This window comes from Ovis aries, chromosome 6, assembly GCF_016772045.2.
Source record: "Ovis aries strain OAR_USU_Benz2616 breed Rambouillet chromosome 6, ARS-UI_Ramb_v3.0, whole genome shotgun sequence".
Lineage (NCBI taxonomy): Eukaryota > Metazoa > Chordata > Mammalia > Artiodactyla > Bovidae > Ovis > Ovis aries.
The window spans coordinates 65,745,370-65,763,713 of NC_056059.1; positions in this window are offsets into that span (position 1 = coordinate 65,745,370).

Consider the following 18,344-nt stretch of genomic DNA (forward strand, 5'->3'; position numbering starts at 1 on the left):
CAATCTTAGTTCCAGCTTGAGCTTCATCCAGGCAGGCATTTGGCATGATGTAGTCTGCATATAAGTTAAATAAGCAGGGTGGCAATATACAACCTTAACAAACTCCTTTCCCAATTTTGAACCAGTCTATTGTTCCATGTACAGTTCTGTTACCCAGAACCATATGGCAAGATTAGTTTACTGGGTGAGATATCGAAAATTGGCGATGAACCCTGATGCTGCAGATGGAGCTAGCAGGGCCACCACATGGAATTAGATGATTCTCTGGGTCACCACTTGCAGAGCAGATATTGCATGAATGAGAAAGGAATCTTTATGCTTTGAGCCTCTGGGGTGTTGATATATTATTTCAGCAGATGCTAATCTAACACAGTGGTGTCTGCATCTGACTTTTAGCCTTTAATAATGTACTCTGAAAAGTCATCTTTGAAAATAGCATGTTTATGGAAATATAATGGTTCATTATACAAGTCCACTATAATATGCACAATGAATTATTTAGTTAGTTTTCAGATGTAGGTTAATTTCTGATTTCTGTCCAATCTGAACTCAGCTATAGTAAAAATATTTGTAGGTAAATATTTATGTTTTATTCTGATTTATTTATAAATTCTGAAAATGTAGTCATTGAGATAAAGTGCTGAATATTTTAAGAACCATTGATATATAGTCACAAATTGGCCATCATACAGTTGGTGACATTTAAAACTATTCTTGGCCCTATATGTTCTACAACCATTTTATTATCATTGGTCAGTAGGGTTTTTTAAGCCATGCTTGATTATATAAGGAAATATTTCTTGTACTAGTTTGCATTTCTTAACTAGTAATGTTGAGTTTTTTCCACATTTCTAATGGTCCCTTGACTTCCCTTTTTCATCAATAGTTTGTTCAGTGCTTTCCTCCTTCTTCTGCTGAGGTATTCATCTGTTTCTCACTGATAGATAAAGTTATTTCTTAATCAATAATGTTATTTTATTTACCCTTTGCTAGCTCTGTGCTGCAACTAGTCTAGGTTTTCATTTGACTGTTATTTCACTTTATGTGGCATATTGTTCCCATACATGTAGAATTTTTTAAACTTGGTTTGAGCCTGTAATTCTCTTTTTTATGACTTCTTCATTCACTTTTATGCTAATGATATTATTTCCCACCTCAAGATAAATTCATATCTGCTAGTATTTTTTCTTGTTCCTTTGTAGTTTTATTTCTACCATTTGTAGGGGCAGAATATGGCCTCCAAAATGTACCTGTGTCTTAATCCACAAACTTATGAACATGTTATCTTAGATGGCAAAAGGGACTTTGCAGATGTGAATAAGTTAAGAATATTGAGATTGGGAGATCATTTGGATTATCCAGGTAGGACCACCATAATCACAAATGTCTTCATAAGAGGGAGGTAGGAGACCCAGAGTATGAGAAAGAGATGTAATGATGGACACAGAAGTCATAGTGATGAGATCACTATGTCAAAAAATGTTGGCATACTGCAGAAGTTGGAAAAGGCAAGGAACAAATTCTCCCCTAGAGCCTAAAGAAGGATACAGCTCCATTTACACCTCAATTTTCATCTTATAAAGTCTATTTCAGACTTCTAATCTCCAAAACTGCAAGATAAGAAATCTGTGCTATTTTCAGCCACTAAATTTGTGGTAACTTGTTACAGCAGCAATAGGAAACTAATACAGCATTTAATCAATCTGGAAGCTATTTTTGTAGATATGAAAGTGAGAGTTAAGAGCAAAAAAAAAAGAACCAAGTGTCTCAGAAATAGCTTATACACATACAAGAAACAAAGGATTCTCTAAAGAGCTATAAATGTCTGTGAAAGGTATGTTTTTAGTAAGAAATACAATAGGAATTTGGAGGTTCTGGAGTATCTATACCCTGTAGTTCAGTTAGACTGGTTCAGGGACTTTAATCTCAATGATATGTAATAAACAAAGAGAGATGTTAGGAGACCTCTCCTAGGTAAATCAAGTGCCGACTTGTTCCCAATTGAAGTACTACTCTCAACTGAGGCCATTATGATGGTGACCTGCTGACTCCTCGCCCTCTGGAATCCTTTCTTTATTCTCTGACTACCAATTGTATATTTCTACCAACGGTGACCTACAAAAGAATCTGGTAACACTAGGTGAAAACAGAACTCTAGAAATATGCCTCAAAACTCAATTTTATTGTTTTTTGATATCTGATAACAATATGGAAAGTTGTAGAAGTGAAAGTGAAGTCGCTCAGTCATGTCCGACTCTGCAACCCATGGACTTTAGCCCACCAAGCTCCTCCATCCATGGGATTCTCCAGGCGAGAATACTGGAGTGGCTTGCCATTTCCTTCTCCAGGGGATCTTCCTGACCCAGGGATCGAACCCAGGTCTCCCACATTGCAGGCAGACGCTTTAACCTCTGCACCACCAGGGAAGCCCTTAAATACAAGAATACAGTCTCTCAGAAAACCTCCTATAGAGACCCAGAACTTCAGATCCAAGTACTAACATCAAAGACTTCAAGGGAGGAAAGGAAGCCAGGTTGAAAGAAGAAGTGAGGAGGAGGGAGAGGGGTGCGAAAGGGGTGGCCTTACAGACATCTCCTGCCACCTACAGATACCCAGGTGTTATGGGACTTTTCCCCCGGCCTCCAGAGAAGGGAGGACTGGAACTCGGCCCTGCCAGAAATCAGACCAGACCAGAACCAGAATTCGAGTTCTCTGCCAAGAGGAGGTGATCAGTCTCCAATCCTCAGCTCAGGCTGAGGGCCCTTCTACCAGATTCTGCTTCCAGGACCGGGGGACTAGAAAAACAGGGAAGGATAGGACGGGTTAAGGAGAGGAAAGAGAGAGGGAAGGGGAGAGAGGTCAATAAAATCTCTTGTTCCTTACCGATCAGGGAAGTTACTATTATTGTTTTTGGTGTCTGTACTTTCACGTTTCTGAATTATTTGAATGAAGTATTTCTTCCTTCAGTTTCAAAATGTGTGTGTGTGTGTGTGTGTGTGTGTGTGTGTGTTGTGCCCATTCTTCTCTTACCTACGGTTCCCAGTTAATTGAAATATTCTTCCTCTGGAAGGGAGCTGTCAGAGTGTCTGGTTTGAATTTTCCTCTGCTACTTAGTCTAGGACCTTAGCAATATACTGAACCCATCTGAACCTCAATATTCTCCCCTATAGAACAGAGACTATAATAGGAACTACCTCATGATTTGAACAAAATAAGTGTAAAATATGTGGATAGTGTCACATGCAGAATTCCCACACGGTGAATTTTGGTTATTTAGTCTTCTTTTCTCCTTATAACTCTTTCAAACTTTGTCTACCTGTCAATGCCCAAACTAGCCATAATTCAAACTCACTTCTGGCTGCAATGTATCAATAACACTCCTTCATTCCTTGGAACATTTATAAACTACTATATTAAAAATCAAATATTCTTACCTCATTGGATTCAAAATAATATAGTGCTTAATTTTTTTCATTTTATTTAACAAACGCATGTTCAATAACAAGCAATTGTTGGAATTTCTGTTACTCAGCGTCCTTATGTGTATATTGGGGATATTAATAGCATTTACAGGCTTATTGTGAGAAATAAATGAGTTTATTTACATATTATAAAATGCTCAGAACAAAGTCTGGCACACAAGAAAGGCTAAATAAATTTTTTTTCTAAAATTATTATATGCAAAATACTATAAAATTACTTAATATTATAAGAAGACTTCATACTTCTTTAAAAGGTCTCTGGCCTATGCCTTATTTATACCACATTGTAAGTTTTCAACAGCCATCAAGTCAATGAATGTGACATACAAAGATGGATTGTGAAAAATTAATATTTGAATATAGACTCATTTCATGGGAAATTTGAAATGTAATTGGACACACGAATGTGTATGTATATTTCAAAAGGAAAAAGAAAGTATGAAGAATGTACCAACACCCTGTTTTTTCCTGCAGAAAACCGATTGAGAGGATTTTGGCTGCCTGCCCATAAAAGTGTTAGGGTTGAGGGCAACAACAAGTGATCTATGCAAGAAACAGCTAGAAGTGATCTGAAATGGCACAGGACTGCAGGGTGTTTATTTGCATGCCCATGCTAACACTGCAACAAATTCAATAAAAAGGAAGATGTGACAGAATTGATAGGATTTGTGTGTAGGAAGAAATGTAGCTTGTAAAATGTGAAAGAAATTCCCATTTCTTACAATGCCATGGAAAAGCAGAAATTTCTCAGAAGCTGAGAAATTTGGCAGGAGCATAATTTGGGAAGAGGCCAGAAAGGAAGTTTTGTGCGATAACAAAGGATATCTCTGAAGTGCATGCTAATTATCAGTGCCCAGCTATTTTTAGGTGAAGTTTCATTTGGAAGGGTCTGTTCCTTTCTAATATATCTGCCAGTCAGAATGGTAGAAAAGAGAGCAATCCAGCCTCTGGGAAGTTCCCATTCTTACAAATTTCGGTATGTATCTATTCTCTTGTGAGATTGTTCATCCAAGTGTATTTTCAATATCATTTATTCTTTCATTAATTCAATAAGCATTTATTCAACAAGCATTAATTGAGAAAATTTCTATGACAGTTTTATGCTAGATATCCTGTGAATGTGTTTGTAACTAATAATAATTATAATAGGAATAATGATTATTATTACATTACACTTTATAGAAAATTTTAAAGAGTATTTACTGTGAATTATACTCAGGATTGTTCTGAGCACTTGATTCTCACAATAAACTACAAAACAAGTAGTAATGATTTATAGATGAATAAGTGATTTATAGATGAATAAGTACAGCACAGAGAGGTGAACGACTCTCCTGAGTCCATAAGCTTGTAAATGTCACAGCTGGCATGATTCCATTCTGTCTCCTGAATCACCATGCTGAAAGAGCTCATGTAAACTGAAGCCTGATGCAGAAAGCGGACTAACTGGATTTTGGGATAGTAGGTCAAAATGTTGCAGGAAAAGGAAGCAGTATGAAGGAAGGAGGATCTTACTCTCCTTCCCAAGGTGAAGGAGAGTAAGATCTGGTCCACTAGAGAAATGAAGTAAACGTCACTGGACCTGGAGGAAGAAGCATTGAGGATGAACCCAATGATTTAAGAAAACAGTCAAGATGCTAGAGCTGCAGTTTCCATTCTTTACACATAGGTCTTGCCAAAGAGATGATGTCTGACTCATCTTCCAAAGCCCTGCTCATAATATAAAGTGCATGCATATTTGAGTGGGCTACTACTTTGCCAGAGAGAATCATTTTGGCCAGATTTAATAGGAAATCTTCTCTGCCTCAGCCCTTTGCCTTCTGGCAAATTTTCGTGCCTGCTTTCTCTTATAACCAATAGCAGACATCTTTTCTTTGAAAAGAATCTATAAGGTTTTTTGTAGGATTACTTTAGGGCTTTCCTGGAAGCTCAATCAGTAAAGAGTCTCCCTGCAGTGTGGGAGACCCGGGTTCCATTCCTGGGTCAGGAAGATTCTCTAGAAAAGTAAACGGCAACCCACTCCAGTGTTCTTGCCTGGAGAATTCCATGGACAGAGGAGCCTGGTGGGCTACAGTCCGTGGGGTCACAAAGAGTCAGACATGACTGAGTAACTAACATATACAGGATGGTTTTAGAGCTAAAGGAATTAACTTACAATGGCAAAAAGAGGGTGAGATGTTGAAATAGGGAGAACTTATAGGAGGACTGATTAAGGAGTGAAACTTGTATTCCCTTTCAAGATCCCAGAGAGTGACTGGAAAGTTAAAAGTGATGTGAAGAAAGGTTTTTAAAATGGGCTGAATAAAGATGAGGCTTTCAAGAAGAGAGTCTGTATTCTATAAGGCTACAGAAACATTTGGTGTCGAGAGCAAGAATATAAAACCAAGGCTAAATTAAGGCTAAAGCCGCAAAATTCAAAATATAGTTGAGAGAATTTGTTTATCCCATCAAGATAAAAAGCATAAATAAAATGTCAGACAAGAATAAAATATAAGATAGAAAAAAGAATATATAAAGAAGAGAAGGTTAGGGTTGTTTTTAAGATATTAAAAATAAACAATAAGATGATACAGACAGAGGAATTAGAAATCAAGGAAATTCCCTTTAAGAAAAAAATTAGAAATCACATAAGAGTAGTACTGTATGCCAACATCAAGATATTAACTAAGAAGTTAAAAATTACTCTACAGAAAAATTCAACTCAAAAATTCTACAGAGTGATTAAGATAGGATTTGATGCTTCTCTTGGGTTTAATAGTTGATGGTGTTCTACTGAGTTTTTTAGCTCTTAAAAAAAATCTAAAAGCCTTTGTATTAAACATATGAATAAAAAGAGAAAAGGCCAGTAAGGGAAAATACCAATAATAATTATTAGAAAAAGAGGAAAAGCATTAAAATCTAGAGACTACCAACCTACTGAACACTGATCACAAGAATTATGTAGACATCTTGCTGCAAAGGTTGGCAAACCTAGCAGAAAGCATGACACACAGGGCAAATGATATGCCAGACATCCGAAAATAGCTAATGGTGAATTTCAGAAATGATCTGAAACAGGCCAAAAATAGAGAGGTGGGAAAATTATTAATTAGTTTATTAAAAATATGGCCTCAATGATTAACTATAATTCTTTCTTTAAATCTGGATCCAAAATAGCATTTGCCAGATAAGCTGCTGGAATAAGTGAGGATGTTATATATCACTGTGATCCACACTCTAATGCTCCATGAAGGCGGGGTAGGGGGGCAGAGAAATAAATTAATATGACAAGAAGAGTGAGGCAAGACTACCCACATATGTTATCTGTAGAGCCTCTCAAAAGATAACAAAAACAAATAACAAACTAGAGAGAAGACAAAGGAAAATGATTTTAAACAAAGAGATGTTATGCTAGGTTAATAAGCCTAGGTACCTTATGCAGATGATATCCTCTTGACAGTGGCAGACAAACTAAAGATAGGAATATTTAAAGTATATAAACGGTACCTCAGGAAAGCTGAAGCAGGAGACACAGTGCTATAAAATGAGACAAAGGGAGCTTTGATAATATTGGAGGTATCAAAGTGCAGGTTGGGCCACTGGTGATGCTTGATTTGCTTTGTAAAGGTGGAAGATGCAAAATGACATGAAGACAATGAAAATAATAGCATAGAAGATAAAAATAAACATAGGGGATTTGAAAAGTATTAGGATGTGGGATACATATAATTAAGCTTCGCCAAGTGCCAAATCGTATTTGCACATTACAGCTCCCACGAACTGCATGCAACTCCTTCATTGATGAGTCATTTTAACATCCTCGTAGAACAAGGGTAAAAAAGAAAAAAAAAAAAAAACTTGACAGGAGGCTCTGTATTTCTCAGGAGAAGATGAAATGATCAATGTCAAAGCATTTATCAGTCAACGTTTTTGTCTTTCAAATACATGAAGGCAGAAGGTGGCAAAACCAGGGAGAGATGATGAAACGCAAGCACAGCACAGCGGGAAGGCAGCAGCTTTGGCAGCCTCAGAGCTCCTTTGACATCAGGCTTTACAATCATCAGCTGTAAGGCTGGACGAGTTACCCAAGTGGACTCTCTGTTTTCTTTTCATCTGTAAGAAGAGTAAAACAGTCATATATCAGGATCCCAAGGTTAGAGTGGAAATTTAATGGGGTCATTATATAAAGTGCTTAATAGATAGGTGCTCAAATACTGTGGTAGATTTTCATGTGTGTGTGTGTGTGTGTGTGTGTGTGTGCTAAATTGTTCAGCCATATCTGATTCTTTGTGACCCCATGGATTGTAGCCCACTAAGCTCCTTGGTCCATGGAATTTTTCAGGCAAGAATACTGGAGCAGACTGCCATTTCCTACTCCAGGGGACCTTCCCAACCTAAGGATCAAACCTGCATCTCCTGGATCGGGATATGGATTCTTTGCCGCTTGCACCACCTGGGAAACCTTTGTGGCAGCATTTTTAGATCCAAAGGCTCAGAGAGTAGGGAAAAAGACAGCACTGAAATATGCTAGCCTTCCACATGGTGGTTCTGCATTTGCATATTCAACCAAACAAGAATCTGCAGTTAGTTGAATCCAGAGCTACAGAGCTATGGACATGAAGGCTGACTGTTATACACTATTTTATATAGAGGACTTGAATGGCCCTGGATTTTGTTACCCTCAGAAATTCTGGAACCAATTCTCCTGTGAATACCAAGGGAGGCTGTAAAAAAATAAAATTGAGTTGGTAATGGAGAGTTTTAGAAATGTTTCTATGTAGCGACTAGAGATTATTGTGATATGGAATGCTTTACAAAGATGCAGAAAACACCTCCCAAGCATGAGAAATGAGGAGACAAAGCAACATGGTAGGCATTTGAGGCCACTCAGCTGTATAGGAGAAAGGAAATGGGATGACATTTCCCATCCCAGTGGGATGACATCCAGTCAGAACGATGGCTTAAAATGGGACATGACTAAAAGCGAATAGCCAACAAAGGTGGGAAATGTTCCTAAGTCGGGGGGAGGGGGTGGTGGCATAAAGAGTGAAATATTATTCATTCATTCATTTATTCATGAGTTTATAGATTTGATGAATATTTACTACACTTTTTGTTGTTCAGTCACTAAGCCATGTCAGACTCTTTGTGATCCCCATGGACTGCAGCATGCCAGGCCTCCCTGTCCCTCACCATTTCCTAGAGTTCACCCAAGTTCATGTCCATTGAATTGGTGATGCTGTCCAACCATCTCATCCTCTGCCTCCCTCTTATCCCTTTGCCTTCAATCTTTCCCAGTATCAGGAAAAAATATATATAGAAAAAAAAATACACAGGAAAAGAGGCTGGTGACTGCACACATTTCCTGGCATTAAATTATGATATCCTTGATGGTGACCGCAGAAGGATAAGAACCTACAGCCAGAAACTTAGGGCACTACAGATTTGTCACAGCCACGTGTGAAAATGCCAGGTCTAATTTCCAGCAACACAAGAGAAGACTCTACACATGGACATCACCAGATGGTCAACACCGAAATCAGATTGATAATATTCTTTGCAGCCAAAGATGGAGAAGCTCTATACAGTCAACAAAAACAAGACCAGGAGCTGACTGTGGCTCAGATCATGAACTCCTTACTGCCAAATTCAGACTTAAATTGAAGAAAGCAGGGAAAACTTCTAGACCATTCAGGTATGACCTAAATCAAATCCCTTATGCAGTGGAAGTGAGAAATAGATTTAAGGGTCTAGATCTGGTAGATAGAGTGTCTGATGAACTATGGAATGAGGTTCATGACATTGTATAGGAGACAGGGATCAAGACCATCCACATGGAAAAGAAATGCAAAAAAGCAAAATGGCTGTCTGGGGAGGCCTTACAAATAGCTGTGAAAAGAAGAGAGGTGAAAAGCAAAGGAGAAAAGGAAAGATATAAGCATCTGAATGCAGAGTTCCAAAGAATAGCAAGAAGAGATAAGAAAGTCTTCTTTAGCGATCAATGCAAAGAAATAGAGGAAAACAACAGAATGGGAAAGACTAGAGATCTCTTCAAGAAAATCAGAGATGCCAAGGGAACATTTCATGGAAAGATGGGCTCGATAAAGGACAGAAATGGTCTGGACCTAACAGAAGCAGAAGATATTAAGAAGAGGTGGTAAGAATACACAGAAGACCTGTACAAAAAAGATCTTCATGACCAAGATAATCATGATGATGTGATCACTAATCTAGAGCCAGACATCCTGGAATGTGAAGTCAAGCGGGCCTTATAAAGCATCACTACGAACAAAGCTACTGGAGGTGATGGAATTCCAGTTGAGCTGTTTCAAATCCTGAAAGATGATGCTGTGAAAGTGCTGCGCTCAATATGCCAGTAAATTTGGAAAACTCAGCAGTGGCCACAGAACTGGAAAAGGTCAGTTTTCATTCCAATACCAAAGAAAGGCAATGCCAAAGAATGCTCAAACTACCGCACAATTGCACTCATCTTACATGCTAGTAAAGTAATGCTCAAAATTCTCCAAGTGAGGCTTCAGCAATACGTGAACTGTGAACTTCCAGATGTTCAAGCTGGTTTTAGAAAAGGCAGAGGAACCAGAGATCAAATTGCCAACATCCGCTGGATCATGGAAAAAACAAGAGAGTCCCAGAAAAACATCTACTTCTGCTTTATTGACTATGCCAAAGCCTTTGACTGTGTGGATCACAATAAACTGTGGAATATTCTGAAAGAGATGGGAATACCAGACCACCTAACCTGGTCTTGAGAAATCTGTATGCAGGTCAGGAAGCAACAGTTAGAACTGGACATGGAACAACAGACTGGTTCCAGATAGGAAAGGGAGAATGTCAAGGCTGTATATTGTCACCCTGCTATGTAACTTATATGCAGAGTACATCATGAGAAACGCTGGACTGGAAGAAACACAAGCTGGAATCAAGATTGCCGGGAGAAATATCAAGAACCTCAGATATGCAGATGACACCACCCTTATGGCAGAAAGTGAGGAGGAACTAAAAAGCCTCTTGATGAAAGTGAAAGAGGAGAGCAAAAAAGTTGGCTTAAAGCTCAACATTCAGAAAACTAAGATCATGGCATCTGGTCCCATCACTTCATGGGAAATAGATGGGGAAACAGTGGAAACATTGTCAGACTCTTTTTGGGGGGAGGGGGGCTCCAAAATCACTGCAGATGGTGACTGCAGCCATGAAATTAAAAGACGTTTACTCCTTGGAAGGAAAGTTATGACCAACCGAGATAGTATATTCAAAAGCAGAGACATTACTTTGCCGACTAAGGTCCATCTAGTCAAGGCTATGGTTTTTCCAGTAGTCATGTATGGATGTGAGAGTTGGACTGTGAAGAAGGCTGAGCGCCAAAGAATTGATGCTTTTGAACTGCGGTGTTGGAGAAGACTCTTGAGAGTCCCTTGGACAGCAAGGAGATCCAACCAGTCCATTCTGAAGGACATCAACCATGGGATTTCTTTGGAAGGAATGATGCTAAAGCTGAAGTTCCAGTACTTTGGCCACCTCATGAGAAGAGTTGACTCATTGGAAAAGACTCTGATGCTGGTAGAGATTGAGGGCAGGAGGAGAAGGGCACGACCGAGGATGAGATGGCTGGATGGCATCACCGACTCGATGGATATGAGTCTGAGTGAACTCTGGAAGATGGTGATGGACAGGGAGGCCTGGCGTGCTGCAATTCATGGGGTCGCAAAGAGTCAGACATGACTGAACGACTGAACTGAACTGAACTGAATTTTCACAAATTTGAGATGATTTTGAGAGTCCAACTCAACCCATAATTTGTTTCTGGCCACTGGGGGGGGCGGGCATGCTTCATGGGTGTTTTGGATCTGCCTTTGAGCTGTTTTTCACAACCACCCTGATAGAAGAGGAGGCACAGAAATGCATGAATTTAGCAAAGATTAGTGCTCTTTCTGAATAGCTTTGGAGAGGCCAGCTACTTGTGAATCACATGTAAATAAACCTTAAACTATTCATTTTATAGTATATTTTTAAAGATTTTGAAAGACATAAATCATGAAAACTTATAAAAGATTATTATTTGCCAGAGTTTTTTATACCTATTTGGGCATGCGTAGTTACCACCAATCCAATGCGCAGATCAGAAATGGCAGTCAATACTTAGCGAATTTAACTTTTCATGATTGTCTGTGTTTCAGTGACCCTGTTCACTTAGGCCTCGGTACCATCCTTAAGTGTATTTCACAGATGCTAGAGACGTAAGAGCCATGGGTTCAAAACCTGGATCAGGAAGATCCCGTAGAGAAGGAAATGGCAATTCACTCCAGTGTTTTTGCCTGAAAAATCGTATGGATGAGAGGCCTGGTGGGCTATGGTCCGTAGGATCACAAAGAGTCTGACACGACTGAAGCAGCTTAGCACACACACACACACAGACTAATGAAGTAAAGTGAAGTAGCTCAGTCGTGTCCGACTCTTTGCGACCCTGTGGACTATAGACTATCAGGCTCCTCCGTCCATGGGATTTTCTGGCAAGAATACCGGAGTGGGTTGCCATTTCCTTCTCCAGGAGATCTTCCCGACCCAGGGATTGAACCTGGGTCTCCCACATTGTAAGCAGATGCTTTATCATCTGAGTCACCTTTAAGACTCTATTAGCCTATTGAACTCTGTCTCCACAATGAGAAAAGCAGCACCACGCAACTGCAAGGCCCCCGACACCCCACAGTATCCCAGGGAGACATCCGTGACACAGACTAATAAATTAATAATAATGAATTAAATACCAGGGTATGTTTAAAAGATATTTCTGGCTGACAAGGGGAGAATGAAATCACCTTTTTTTTTCAAATCTTTTTTTAATAGAAACATTAAGAAATTTATTCTCAAAATTTTTAAAAAAATGTTGACTGGACAAAATAGTAAGTTGACTGGACAAAATAGTGACTTTTCAGGTAGACAGTATAGTTGAGCTGATCAAGTTAAACGCTGCTTTAAAGATTTCTTTCCACTGCAGCAAAACTAAACAAGAAAAAAAAAATAAAACAAGTATCACTGTATTTAAGAAATATCCACAATGTCAAGATGACATACAGTTTCTGTAGTTATAATGTTGTTATCACTCAGCAAGTGGCTGAATAAATTAGAAACAGAATACAATATTATTCATTTTTAAAAATAACCCGACACAAAAGGTTGCCAAGATACTGAGCTTTTATCATCTCTGAAGCGTGTTCTCCTGGTTACTTTTGTTCTGTCTACTCTATGTGACAATGTTTGTTGCTATAGTTAAATCCAATTTTAATTTTTAGTGCTGTTGCATGCTGCTGAGATGCACAAAAGGCTAACAACACTGTCTTTAAGCAAAATTTCTCTATCAGGGTACAACTGAAGTTTATTTTCCATAGTAATTTTTAAAAGTCTAAATGGCATCAGGATTGCTTGTGCTATTTATCCAGACAAAATATATTCCCACTTATTTGGTAATTGTACTATGGATAGAATTCTCCTTTGCACCCTCATGGATTTTTATATAATGTGCAATACTGACCATGTATTGAAGTGCTGCCTGGTAGGGCTTAATACTTAGAGGATCTTATCTTCCCAGACTTCATCTTTTATCACAGGTTTTTATAACCCTGATATAAAAAGGTTTTAAAATCCTGATATCCTTTTACATATTCAAGGAACTTAAGGCATAAAGAGGGAAGGGCACTGACAGATAAATTGCAATGTCTGTATCTTGGAAATAGAATTCGCAGAGGAAAAGAGAAGAAAAATTTTGTTATTTATATATATTTATATTTAGTGCATTGTGATATATATATACATGTAATTCTGTGACATAAATATATATATGTATATTTCTATAGATAATTCAGATCAAATGTGCTTTTCTATGCTTCTAAAATTTCCTCTAATAAATTTTTTGTTCCAGAAAAAAATTACAAATAGTACATGTCAAAAATATAGTTTGGAATTAGTATAGTTGAAGTCTAAGCTGCTCTGGAGATAAATCAATCAATATTGAATCAGAGAATACAAGGATTATTTCTCAAAGGAAGTAATATCTCAGCTAAAAGCTGATTTATCTTTATTCAGTGCTTTGCATCCTTCTAACACACATGCCATTTGCTAATTCCTGTCTCCATGTCTTTCTTTCTTCCATCCTGCCATTAGAAAATACTCACTTTTATTATTATACTGTCCATCATTTTTCAAGCTTCAGTTCACAAGACATGTGTCCATCATTATTTCATGAGACAACTGGAAGAGACACTTTTGGGGAAGATTATCCTGAGTATTCACATCCTTTTATTAAATCCTGCACTTATTTTTAAAAGAATCAACTGCAAAAATTGCAGGTTAGAGAAAATCCAGATAAGTATTTGTGTGTCAAAACAGTAATGCAGCTTTCAAAAATTAATGTGTCTATGGGCAACTTCTTAGGTCAACTCCATAGAATTGTATGGCCTAGACCAAGAAAGAGAGTGATGTCATTGGGACCTAAGATTTTATGATTACTTTAGAAGTAGTATAACTGTCATGGAAATATATCTAAACATTTATATAAGAGGGGCTAAAATAATAATTTTAGGGGCTCCCTAATAATCTTAGAAGCTTTCCTGGTAGCTCAGCTGTAAAGAATCTGCCTGCAATGCAGAAGACCTGGGTTCAATCCCTGAGTTGGGAAGATTCCCTGGAGAAGGGAACGGCTGGCTACCCACTCCAGTATTCTGTCCTGGAGAATTCTATGACTATATTCCATGGTGTTGCAAATAGTTGGACATGATTGAATGACTTTCACTTTCACTTTCAATATAATGATATGAAACTCTAATGAAAATGGGAATATTTAACCTGAAAAAAAAGAGATATATGATTGCTTTTTTCATGTGTTTAAAAATTTCCAAATGAAAGAGGAAACACACATGTTATTTATGTCTCCAAAAGGGAAGTGCCAGGCCCAGGGGGAGGAATTGATAAAAGATAAGTTCTCAGCTCACATGAAGAATGTCTAATAATTAGAGGTGATGTTACAGGAGTATTATTTTGACACTTGTTTAAATGGTAGGGAAGATTTTATTCAAGACTATTCCAATAGGGGAGAGAGACTGAACTCAAATCCAAATACAGCAAAAAAAGCTGAGAATTTATAGCCAATGAGTAGAATGATGGACATCAGTAGATAGAAAATTTCTAAGAAGGGGCAAGATATCAGGAATAAAGGGATTCTTACTAAACTTACTTAACAGAAGTTTTACTGAAGATTGATCAGAGTGATTATACATTATGAATGGGGATGAGGAATTTGATCAGCCATTGAATCTGATCTGGTACTAAGAGTGAGAGATTCTCACTAAACTGACAGCAGAATTCTTGGTAAGCCTGGGAGTGGCAAAAACTGGGATTACAGAGACCTAGTTGAGAAGAAGGCTCAAAGGAGCCTAACAAAAATTTAGTCATGGAGAGAGTCTCTCAATAACAGTAACATTATAGTGGCAATATAATTTTTGTAACTAATAATGAAACAAAGTAACTTTTACAAGATCACTCAGCTAGTGAACAGGAATTCAAACTCAGATGTAAACCATGGCACTCTTCTACCTGTTTATTAGAAGAAGCTGCTTTATAAGGTTGAGAGTTTCTTCTCAGGGTTAATCTTCAGCTACAGGTCATTTAATCAGTGATAGTAAAGTATTCCAGAATTGGATAGAAGGTGAAGCAACTGCTGAAGTCTCTTTTAAGTGTCTGTGGTTTTATGATTCTTCTCTGAAGATTATTTTGATTTTTAAATAATCTGAGAGTCAAGGAAACTTAAAGCATTATAACTTTAGTCCACATCCTTACCAAAACTTATATTTTGTCTTTTTTACAATAGCCATTCTAACAGGTGTGAGGTAACATCTCTTTGTAAGCAGTGGGTGTGGCTGTAATTAATAAAACTGCATTGTATATTGAAAAATTGCTAAAAGAGTAGATGTTAAAAGTTCTTATTACAAGAACAAAATTGTTATTATGTTTGTTGATGAATGTTAACTAGGCTTATGGTGAGAGTCAGTTCATAATATAAACATTTTTGGAATCATGATGTCATACAGCTAAAACTAATATAATGTTATACATCAATTCTAACTCAACTTAAAAAATCAGTACATATATAGAAACCTAAAAAAATCTGACTTAATACTCTTCATTTTATAAATGATAAAACGAAAACTAAGAAACATAAGTTCATTTGTTCATGATAACATAGTAGATTTGTGACAGAGAATAGGGAAATCCACTGACGCATGGATCTGAGATCATGCTTGTTTATTATTTTGTAATAGTCTAATTCATACTCCAAACATCTTATTGACTAGCTTTCCCTTTGACAGTATTTTTAACCCTTGTTAAAAGAAACAAAGTGTGGTGGTTATCTAACACATTCAGTACAAAGGCTGCTCGCCTTTCAAGATCTTCGGAAGTCTGATCTTTAACTGTCCTCAGATGAATTCTGTTCAATGTTAGGGAAAAAAATAATCTGATGGAAAGATTTTTTTTCCCCCACTAAGGCAATAACACCTTAATTGTCCCAGAATATTTGCATTTAAAAGATGACATGTTAATCCAACTGAAGCTGAAAGAGGAGTTTCTGTAGGTGAGAATTTGCTATCTAAGTAACAGGAAACATTTGGGGCTAGAATGATCCAGAAACTTAAGAACCCCATGCATCACATCTCCTCTTCACAACTGGTTCTAAATAGGCTGAGATAATTTCAGATTTTCTAAGCTTTTCTCAAATTCAGCTATATCTAGATTATTTTATTCTCCCAGGAGTTATGCTATACGTGCATGGACTATTTAGGGTTCCCATCAACTCTTTCAATAGGATGATGCTAGAGTTTCATATCCAATCTCCAGGGAAGTGAGCTAGAGTCTGGAGAAACAGACTGTGGCCATAGTAGACTTCTGTGAAGGTGCTATGACTCATTTGCTTATAGATGTTCACTTTTATATATTGTTACTTATGAAACCTAAACATTTGGCTTAATTAAATAACTCCAAAGACTGCTTTCCCAAAGTGAGTTATGGTAATTTTTGAAGCTAAATTATTTAGTAAGTCTTAGGAAAAATAAAAATGACAATGAATTCCATTTTAGGGATATTTTTACCTAATAATGGAAAAGGAAATGGCAATCCACTCCAGTATTCTTGCCTAGAGAATCCTGTAGACAGAGGAGCCTGGTGGGCTGCTGTCCATAGGGTCGCACAAAGTTGGACATGACTGAAGTGACTTAACAGCATGCATTGGAGAAGGAAATGGCAACCCACTCCAGTATTCTTGCCTGGAGAATCCCAGGGACAGAAGAGCCTGGTGGGTTGCCGTCTATGGGGTCGCACAGAGTCAGACACGACTGAAGGGACTTAGCAGCAGCAACAGTTATCTAATAAATAATTTATCTTGTTTTGACCAAAATCCAAACATTTGGTGGTAATTTTGCAGTGCAGGATGGAAGTAAACAAAAAAATAATTTGTAAAATGCCTACTCAAAGAATGGGAGCTAAAATGTTATTTTTAATTATAGCTTAATTTATTCCTAATAACTTAAGCAAGAACAATACTGAAGAAAAGCTTTTACAACATTGTGACGAAAGATTACAAGTTGGGCTTTGTTAAAATATGTGACTCATAGGAACATGGGATAAATTATGCTGTTCCAGCCCCAGTGATCTTCAATATCAAAGCTAAAATAATACTTTATATCTTGGGTGGAATGATGAAAGGGCTACACAGGAGTTTCTTTACTGCCTCAGGGAAATGGTTCTCAAAAGTAATACAGAAAGCAGCCTGAAGCATCCCTTGTGAACAAACTATCAATATTTCTGTGTTCAAGACAATAAGTGGACTTTAGACAGGAATGAGGAAGTCAGGAAGCCAGTCCAGATTGGAGGCATATCTCTTGGAGAGTTAGATTTCTCTGACTCCTATATTATACTGTCTTCAGGAATGAAGAGAAGCTTAGAAGACTTATCAAATGAAAGAGGGAAGGTTCAAGGCTCAGGAACTATCTTTGGAAAGTAATCAATAATGTGATAGTATGTAAGTCTAAGGGCTTCCCAGATGGTGCTGGTGATAAAGAACCTGCCTGCCAATCCAGGAGACAAAAGAGATGCATGTTTGATCCCTGAATTGGGAAGATTCCCTAAAGGAGGGCATGGCAACCCACTCCAGTATTCTTGCCTGGAGAATCCCATGGACAGAGGAGCCTGGTGGGCCACAGTCCTTAGGGTCGCAAAGAGTCAGAGACGACTGAAGCAACTTAGCATGCAGATGCATAAGTCTAATGTATATGAATATCTAACTTCTTAATTCTATAACTGCCTGCATCCTTCTGACCCCTTAACCATGACTTCTTTCTTAAACTTCCTTCATTTTCACTGTTTATTTTGTCTCAAAGGACTCATTCATTTTCTTGGCTTTAGCGATAACCCCTGTGTAGATGACTCACAAATTTCTGTCATGGGACCTTATCTCTGATTCAGGCAGGAGAGCTCTAACTTTTCACTGAATGGCTCATATAAGTATAAAAAGCTAACATAACTACTCCAAACATAAAGTTTTCACTCAAAATTAGCCCTCCCTTTAAATTTACCTATCTCTGTCCACGGTGTTTCCATTGCCCCTGATCCTTAGATTTGGAATTACATAGTCGTCTTTGATGCATTCCTCTCCTTTAATCTCTGTATTATATCGATGACCAAGACCTCCTTATTTTTCAGTTCTGTCCAACTCTTTGTGACCCCATGGACTGCAGCATGCCATGCCTCCCTGTCCATCACCAACTCCTGGGGTTTGCTTAAACTCATGTCCATAGAATCAATGATGCCATCCAACCATCT